The sequence below is a fragment of the Nuphar pumila genome, chromosome 12, assembly GCF_984573655.1.
Source record: "Nuphar pumila chromosome 12, dmNupPumi1.hap1.1, whole genome shotgun sequence".
Lineage (NCBI taxonomy): Eukaryota > Viridiplantae > Streptophyta > Magnoliopsida > Nymphaeales > Nymphaeaceae > Nuphar > Nuphar pumila.
The window spans coordinates 80,434,982-80,444,626 of NC_143260.1; positions in this window are offsets into that span (position 1 = coordinate 80,434,982).

Consider the following 9,645-nt stretch of genomic DNA (forward strand, 5'->3'; position numbering starts at 1 on the left):
TTACATATAGTTTATTTTCAATAATATTAATCGTGTGATGGATGATGATTCATGCATATTCAAATCCATAATGGTCTACACAAATGGCACATGCACTCGCTTCTAAAGAGTTAATAAACTTGATTGAGTTCGCATTTGTGGTCATATTCAGAATACAAACAATATCCAGATTTATCATCTTCTTTTAATTCACAAACGACCTACACTCTTAGGCTATTTTAAAAAAACATGACATATTTTTGAAACTTTTCCAAGTATTTCTCATTTTAGAATCAAATGAACTATATTCAATACATATTTGTAGTCATAGTCAGGGATATGTGGCGAATATATTTTATCTAAATTCTATAAGGCACAAAAGTCCTTTTATCAATGATCTTCCTCAAAACCTTCAAAAAATATTTTTTCAAATTGCATTCATGCATCATTTAGGTTTAGATTACATCATGAATAGTTTTTTATAGGGCTACACGCCCATCCTTTTGGTTAATTCAAGAGTTCAAAATCGATTTTCTTAAAGTCATTTGAATTTTCTTCAGAAATCAATTTTTCAAGGCATCAAAACTTCATTTTCTTCAGAAATCGATTTTATTAGAATAGTTTCCCTTTTCAAATATTTTTCTAAGTCTAGATTCATGATTTTCCAAACTTCAATATCTCCCGAATTCAGAGATTAAATTCAAAGAAATTGATTTTCTAAAAAATTACCCAAGTTTCCTTCAGAAATTGATTTTCTCAAAACATCAGGATTTCTTCAGAAATTGATTTTCCTTTTCTTCAAAATATCTCCCAAATGTGGTTCACAATTTTCAAAGTGTCTCCTTTTTTCCAGTTCTTTCAAATCTTTGAAGAATACATCATGATTTCAATATACATTTTTTAAGTCATAGCACATGCCTAATTCTTTGTGCATTTAGGAATAGAACATCGATTTAGACAGTTGAGCAAAGCAAAGCACATGATTTATCATTAGTTCGATTACCCCTGGTTACGGCGCTAGGAACGGTCGAACCTCCTACCGACAGGCGAGTCCCATTTCTCAGAATTTTCCCGCATTTTAAAACAGAGGTGAGTTATTTTCAAAGTCTTTTTCAAAAGGTCAGTTTGACTTGCAAAAGTAAAATTTTGCAATGATAATAGCTTGTCAAAGGCAGTCTGAAATTCTGTTGTCCATACATACTTCTGATCCTTTCTAGTAAGGTTGGTGAGTGGTGCGGCCATGAAAGAGTACCTAAGATGAAGCGTCGATAGTAGTTGGCCAAGCCAAGAAAAGACCGCAGGTCATGAATCTTGGCAAGAGGTTCTCAATCCTGGATGGCTTGTATCTTTCGAGGGTCCATGCGCAATTGACCCTTGGCAACAAAATGCCTCAAGAACTCAATCTCTTCTTTGTCAAACATGCACTTCTCTTGTTTCACGTACAAGTCATTGTCCCATAAAAGCTAAAAGACAAGGCGCAGATGTTTAGCATGCTCTTCCTGGTTGTTGTTGTAGACAACTATGTCGTCGAGGTATACGATCACAAACTTATCCAAGTATGGATAAAAGAGCTTGTTCATCAACATCGAGAAAGTAGCTAGCACATTAGTTAAGCCAAAAGGCATCACTAAAAATTCGTAAGCGCCATACCGAGTCACGCAAGTCATCTTTGGCTCATCACCTTCGACAATACAGACCTGCCAGTACCTGGACTGGAGGTCAAGCTTTGAGAATATGCGGGCACTTTCCAGCTGGTCCAAAAAGTCTACGATGAGGGGCAACAGATACTTGTTCGTTACAGTAATCTTATTTAGTGCCTGATAGTCTATACATAGTCATTTCGATCCATCGTGCTTAAGCTGAAAGAGTACGGGAGCACCAAAAGGAGCATTGGAGGGGCAAATGATGCCGACTTCGAGCATCTTATCCAATTGACGATGCAACTCCTTGAGTTTTGGAGGAGTCATGCGGCAGGGTACCGTAGCAGAAGGCTTAGAACCTAGAACCAACTCAATTTGGTGGTCGACCTCACAATGGGGAGGTAGACGGTTTGGAAGTTTGGCAGGCATGACATCGCCGAATTGCTTCAAGATGGGCACCAAATTTGGAGGGACGTCTGCCTCTGGCAGAGGCAGATCTTCTTCCTTAATGGCCACTGAGAAGGTCTCATCCCCCTTCTTGAGGTCTTTCTTCAGTTGTAGAGCTGACACCATAGGCATCTTGCCATTGCCTGAAGAGTAAGTCGAGACCATGCATGGGGATGAATCAACCATTATGCTTACCATGTTCAAGTGTGGCATGGGAACAACCTTGTGGACATGCAAAAACTTCATCCCGAGGATGGCTCTAAAGTCATCGAGGGGCACCGCCGAGGAGCTGGTGAAGCCTTTCTATGTGTCAATCTGAATAGCCACATCCTTTTCCTGACCAAGGAAGGGCTTAGCCTCTGAGTTCACTGCTTTCATGCGGCTTTCCTTTCTTATGGCCTTGAGGTTGAGTCGAGTAGCTTCGTTGGGAGAAACAAAGTTATGAGTAACACCAATGTCCACCATCGCCCTGGTGGTTTTGCCATTGATGTACACATCCAAGTACATTAGTTCATTGTTGACAAGAGGCTGAGGAGGAGGCAGAGCTCCTCGAAGTGCATTCAACATCTGAAGGGCCCCCATCTTCAGTTCTTTATCATGATCTCCTTTTTGATCTGACCCGCATTGGCGTTGGCTCGACGATCGAAGTGCTTAGGGCACTCAACCATCCAATGTATAGCACCACAAATAAGGCAAGGAGAATTGGGGCATTGTGGACATCCTGAGTGATTGTACTTACCCTTAGAGTGATGACCATCATCACGCTTATAAGGAGTGTAAGGTCCACAATATTTTTAAGGTAATACTATGTGAAGTATTTTAGTATATGAGATTTCTTGCGCGATTTTGAGAATTTTTCATTATTATACCTGTATGGATACGAGAGGTTTGAAATCGCGTAAGTAAAATGTAAGTAGCGATTAAGGGAAATCCGTAATGAATTAACTTCTAAAATTTTAAGGGGAAATTCATAATGTATATATATAGTTTGTCCTCCAATTTGAGACCCAAACAAGGAAAAAACTCCGTCAGTGCATGTGAATTACGGAAGATCGTCTAGCAATAGAACGAGAGTCAAATGAGAGCAATTTCTGTAAGAGATGAAAATTTCTTTTAAGATAAGCTTTAGAAAGGTAATTGTATTGGAAATTTGAAATAAAAAAATATGTCATGATATATTTTGATCTTAACTAATGAATTTAATGAATTATGGTAAAATCATTTTTAAGATGGTTGGTCAAGGGGTTGGCCAAGCCCTTGGTCGACCATTTATGGTCTTTTTAGGATGATAGAGGCCACAAAGACCATCTAGTCACGTTGACCAGATGGAACTATGGCATTTTCGTAAGAGAATGGGGCGAGTTCCATAGGGAGGGCCACGATTGGCCCCACCCATTTCCATGCCCCATGATGATGCACAAGGCCTCATTATGAGGGTGGGGCACTCCTCCAAGGCAACTGCATGAGGTTGCACCCCATGAGATTTCAAAAATCCCTTTATGCTCTTCTCAAAAGAGGGCATTGATGGGGAGTGCGCCATTCCAAGTAGTGCATGGGGTTGCACCCCATGGCACTTAGGTAAATTTTTACTTTTCTTTCTAAGGACGCACATGCATTGGCTAAGAGGGGCGGCCATGCAGGGCATTCATTGCACTTCCAGAGCATAGAGGGGGCGTGAGATGGCCCTAGCCACCCATCTCCTGCTACTTCAATCCTAGCCCTTGCTTATTTTGGGCCCTTGATATAAAGACTTTGAAGTGAAGGAGAGAGAGAGAGAGTAGTTGGTGAGTTTGGGCATCTCTCTCTCACTCGCTTTCTCTCATTTCCATCCATTCTCCTCTTGAGGTCGTGTGTGAGGTGTGAGGGCTTTCAAGTGAAGGGTACATCCAAACCCCTTAGCATCTTGTTGCTTCTACGCCACCTTCACCATCAGAGCATCCAAGGTGAAGTCTCAACTTCACATTTTTTCGGTTTCTTGAAGAAAAATGTGTGAAGCATGAAGCCAAGCGCGCCGGTGGCATCTATGGTATGCACGGCCCTTCGCGGATTAGAAACCATGCTAGCATTGAAACGTGATTGACCAGTTCCATCTTGCTTCTCCTATTGCAGCTTGTTCATGATTCATGAAAAAAAAAATCCCCCATTTTGTTATCTTTCAAACTCTTGCATGCATAGAAGCATTCTTTTTTTTGTTGTGCATGTCTGGTCCCCAACCCTTATTACAATCATGAGGTGGCTGGGACCTCTTAAAACCTACGTGGTGGCTGGAGCATCAGACTGGGTACGAAGGTAGCTCAGTCCAGCCATGGCCCCTTACAATCTCTCTCTCTTATTTTGAATAAATCCCCACTCCAGTGTTTTATTTCTTTTCTTGTTGTGTCTCCTTTTTGGGGGTTTTTGTAGGGTGTTCGGTTGGTCCATCCCCTGTTGGGGCAGACCTGACCAGGTGCAACCTAGTCCGAGCAGGTGTAAACACCTCAAATTTTCATTCACCTCCCCGACATTTCCACCAAGCATCATCATTCAACCTCTGGGATCGCCAGAGGGCAAAAAGGTCATTTTCTGAGCATGGAACCTGCAAAATTTCAGATTGCATCTACAACTCTCAATTTTTCTCTATTTTTATCTCAGTTGTTCAAAATTTTACTCCTGACAGGAGACATACATCTCGAAAGTCTTGGTTCAAGATTCTATTGCATAAGACATGACATTGCATATCATTGCATGAGCATTTCAAATCACTGCACTGCACAACATGTCATTTCGAAGTCCAGAACTCTTGATTTCAAAATTTTCAATCCAGATTAGAATTTCAACTCTTTTCAAAATTGATTTCAAAACCCTGGGTCTTCAAAATTATCAATTCTTCCCATTTTACCCACAGGACTCTGAATTTCAAAATATTTTCTCAGGAAAACGATCTGGATAGTTTTCAATATGGATTTCAGCCACTTCACCTCAGATTTTGCCCTTTTGACAATTTCAAATATCTCCCTTTTACAAAATTGCCCTACAGGGACCAACTCTTTCCAAAAATTCCTGTTTTACCAATTAGTCCAGATTTTATGAAAATTCCAAAAAGAAGTTGTTTTATCCTTATTTCAGTAAAGAAGCAATGTGGGACCCACACTGAGGTGGTGTCACACAAGCTTTTCTTTTGAAAATTTGAATTTTGAAAAACCCAAAAATATAGGAGCCTTGTCCCCTGGAATGGTGACACTTGTCTTTTCTCTCTCCTCCCATTTCCATGCCAAGTGTCAGTGTGGGGCTACCCTAAAAAGCCGCCACATGTCATCCCATTTACCTGTCATGTGTCACCCTATCCATCCTGCGCCATGTGTCATTCCAAGATTACCAGGAGATGCCAAGTATCATAGGTTGTCCTGTCTAGAAAAAGTGGAGCTTGTCTCCTCTGAGGTGGCGCCACTTGAAGTGTGTCTCCTGCAGGGGACACGTGTCAACCTCTCCCTCCTTCTAGAAAAGTAGTCTGACACATGTCTCTCCCTACTTTTCTCTGAAAAGTAGGAGACACGTGTCACTCCTAAATTCCTCCAGAAAAGGTAGGCTTGTCTCCTCTGAGGTGGCGCCATTTGGAGTGTGTCTCCTGCAGAGGACACATGTCAATCTCTCATTTCCTCAGAAAAAGCAAATGTCATGTGTCATCCTCTACTCTTTTAAGAAAAAGCAGGTGACATGTGTCATTCTCTGATCTTCTCAGAAAAAGTAGATGCCATGTGTCATTTCCTACTCTCTTCAGAAAAGCTAGAATTCAAATATTCAAATCTCCTCATAGGTGGCGCAGATCCTGAACTTCACCTTTTCCATGTTGTCTGAGATGGCGCCACATGGCTTGGCCCTCCTTCTCTCCCCTCTGCCACGTGTCATTCTCTGCTTCTTTCAGAAAAAGCAGGTGACACATGTCTCCTTCTACCTCCTTCAGAAAAAGTAGAGGACACATGTCTTCTCCCTACTCTTTTCAGAAAAGTAGGAGACACATGTCACTCCTGGCTTTCTTCAGAAAAAGCAAACCATTCAAATATTCAAATCTCCTCCTAGGTGGCGCAAATCCAGAGCTCTGATTTTTCCAAATGGCCTATGAGGGCGCCACATGTCCCTTGCCTATCCCTCCTGCCACATGGCATTGTAGGAGCCACCCTGAGGTGGCGCCACATGTTCACCCTCCATTCCTCCAGGGCCAACCTCCATTTAAAATTCAAATCCCCCATGAGGTGGCGCCATCTGAAGAACCTCCTCCAGCAGGCTGACACTTGTCAGGTATGGAACCATCCTGGACTGCCACATGTCCAGATCTCCTTTCATCAGAAAAAGTAGAATTCAAACTCCTCTGAGGTGGCTCCTTCTGAGCCCACTGCTTTGTTCTTCTGACATGTGTCAAACACCTTTTGAGGTGGCACCAATCCAGAGTCCCACTTGGCTTCAAATTTTATTTTTATTTTATTTTTAATAAAAGTAGCCCACCATGAGGTGGCGCCACCTGAGGACTCCCTACAAAAGGTGAGTTTGAATTTCAAATTCCAAGAGAGCACCCTCTGAGGTGGCGCCATCTGGGAGCTTCCTGCAGAGAAAAATCAAGCAAACCAAATTTTGAAAAATTTCAAATCCTGCTGAGGTGTCTCACCCACAAAATTCTCATTTTTTATTTTCTCAAAAATCAAAATAAGCACCCCTGAGATGGCGCCACATGGAGGGCTCAGATTGAGCCTGTTTGAAATTCAAAAAAATTTTAGAAAGTCTATAAAAACAAGGCTCCACGCCCAGCAGAGGGAGGATTCTTTTTGGAGAGAAGACCATTTTGTGAACTTGAAAATTCGACCTATCCTCTTGAGGGTCCGAATTTGCATTTTGGAATTCACGCCCCGTGTGGCTCAGTGAAGAAGACGGTGGGTCGATTTTGGTGAACCATCCGAAGCCCGGAGCGAAGGACGAAGGAAGCTCGTGATAGTCGCCCCTTTCAAGAGCTTCAACGCTGCCTAACGAAGCAAGGTGCACTTCTTTTCCTCTTGATTTGATTTCATAATTCGATTCGGGAGTCGTTTGAAGAAAGAGCTCATTCGAGATATGGATTGAGCTATTCTCATAAAATGACATACATAAAAATATAAAATTATGCTTCCTTGATGATTTTTAACATTCATGCATTTAGCTAGGTTTAATTTGCATTTTATTTCATTCATTTAGCACATTTCATGAATTAATTAAGATTAATTTAGCATTTATTTCAATTCTGCTCATTTTCAGTAGGTCTCTGTTTTTGTCAGTCAGTCCACACGTCATTTCATGCATTTATTTTTATTTAAAAATCCCACAAAAATCACGGAATGCGCCCTTAGGTGTCCTTAGAATTGTGCCAAACATTCGGAGGCATTTGAATTTGTTTACTGCAGTAAACGTTCAAAATAGCAAGTCGGGTTTTGTTACCCGGGATGCGTTTTGAAAATCATTTTCCCACTTGTAAAATCAAGATATCCATCATGGGAGATCCGATTTTCGATCCGGAAAATGTTCTGAACTCGGGAGAATGTCTAGTTTTTAACCTGATTTTATCAAATTTTTCTGATTTTTTTTATGTCTGACAAAAATCCGAGACTTCGGGACATGTGTCAGAGCCTGATTTGGGCCTCTGAGATCTTGGATCGACTTAAAGCTATGGTTTCGCTTTGTGTGCTGCTCCAAATCCAAAACTATAAAAAGTGAAAGTTATGTCCGAGGTGTCCTCTGTTTGCATCTGAAAGCCTGTGATTTTTAGAACAGTGTTGATACCTGCTTCGGATTTTTCTTGTCAGTCCTCTGTTTGGTCACATTGGTCTGTTCTGTCAACTTAGGAACACAAAGTTATACTTTTATTCATGTCTCTGTTGATCAAATGTCGAAGTCATGAACATGAAAGTTGTTCAGGTAGGTGTCTTGAGTATCTCTGATTAACTTCATAAATTTCCATGGCTGTTTTATATTTTTTTAACATTTTACATCAGATTAGGGTGATTTTTACCTCTGTCAGAACTAAATCTCTATTATTGAACTCACCATGGCTCAAATCCCGAGGCTGTAAAACAAAAAATGTTCCATTTCGGGTCCTTTAACAGTCTGCAAAATATCAGAAGTTTTCATGGTGTAAATCTTGCATTATCATATTAAGCATTGCATTTGGTTCGGATCCATTGGCAAAATCCACTATTTTAGGACTTTCTTTAAAGTTTTAGCATTTAAATCATATCATTTCGTGATTATTAGCATTCTAGGTTGTTTATCAGAGTATGTAGATGCTTCATACCGAATTTGGTGCAATTTAGAATCCATTTGAGGTTCGGATTTGCCATAATATCAAAACAGGGTCCCGCAGGACCCAGATCCAAGCAAAAAACAAGCGAAATTCGTTATTTTGGATAAATTGCAAAATGCCAAGTTCTGATTTTACAGTCTTAATGTATTTAGCAGCGTGTCATCATGCCTCATACTGCATTTCATCATCATTGGATTCAATTTGAATTTTGAAATCTCAATTTTACCAAGTTTTCCTTCAAAAAACCCTGATTTTAAAGGTATAACTTTATAATTAGGGGTATTTTGGTCATTTTTACCACCATTTCGAATTTCAAACTATTTTTCACTGAATTTCTTGCATTTTCAGCATTTCAAATATCAAGGAAGCATGATAATAGGGTTTATATCCAATTAAATCCAATAATTTCATAATATTATTGGAAAATCTTGGAAAAACCCACACATTTGAGCTAACCCTATTTCAAGTTTGACAGGACCAATCAAAAGAAGGAGCTGAAGTCTGCAAATTTCTTTTATTTCCTTTATTTAGTGATGTAATAATGTAAATTTTGGAATAAGATATTTAATTTCTTGCTTAGACTAGGATGCATATCATATAGTTTGAATTTATGCAATATCCTGCTTATATGATTCATGCATTTTATTTCAAAAGCACTATGGATGTTCACGAATGGCACATGCACCAACTCTTAGGGAGTTGATGAACTCGGTGGAGTCCATATTTACGGCCCTAGTCAGAATATGGACGAGACCCAGATCCATCATCTTTCTACTAGTCACATTGAGCCTACACTCTTAGGCTATCTTAAAATGCACATCATATTTCTAATATTTTCAAAGTATTGTGCATTAAATCAATTAAACTCTGAACATATTCATGGCCACAGTCAGAATATGTGAAGGATTTATTTTGACTTAATACACATTTTCCAACAAATTTCTTAGAAAATCTTTCAAAGTGCATTCATACACTCATATCATTTGCATCATGAAATCATTGGTTTTCCCACGATTTTCTTAAGAAAACTTCATTCTCAAGAAATCGATTTCTCAAGAAACTCTGAGGATTTTCCAAAATCGGTTTTCCTAAGTCAAGTTTTTCCACAGTTTTCCCTGGAAAATGTTATTTTCTTAAGACTTTCAAAAAAAGAGTTTTCCAATCTTTCTCCAAGATCAAAATCGATTTCCAAGGATTCCAAGGGTAAAATTCCCAGGATTTCAATTTCCCAAGTTTTGAATTTCCTTCTCCAATGAGTTTTTCTATAAATTTTCCATC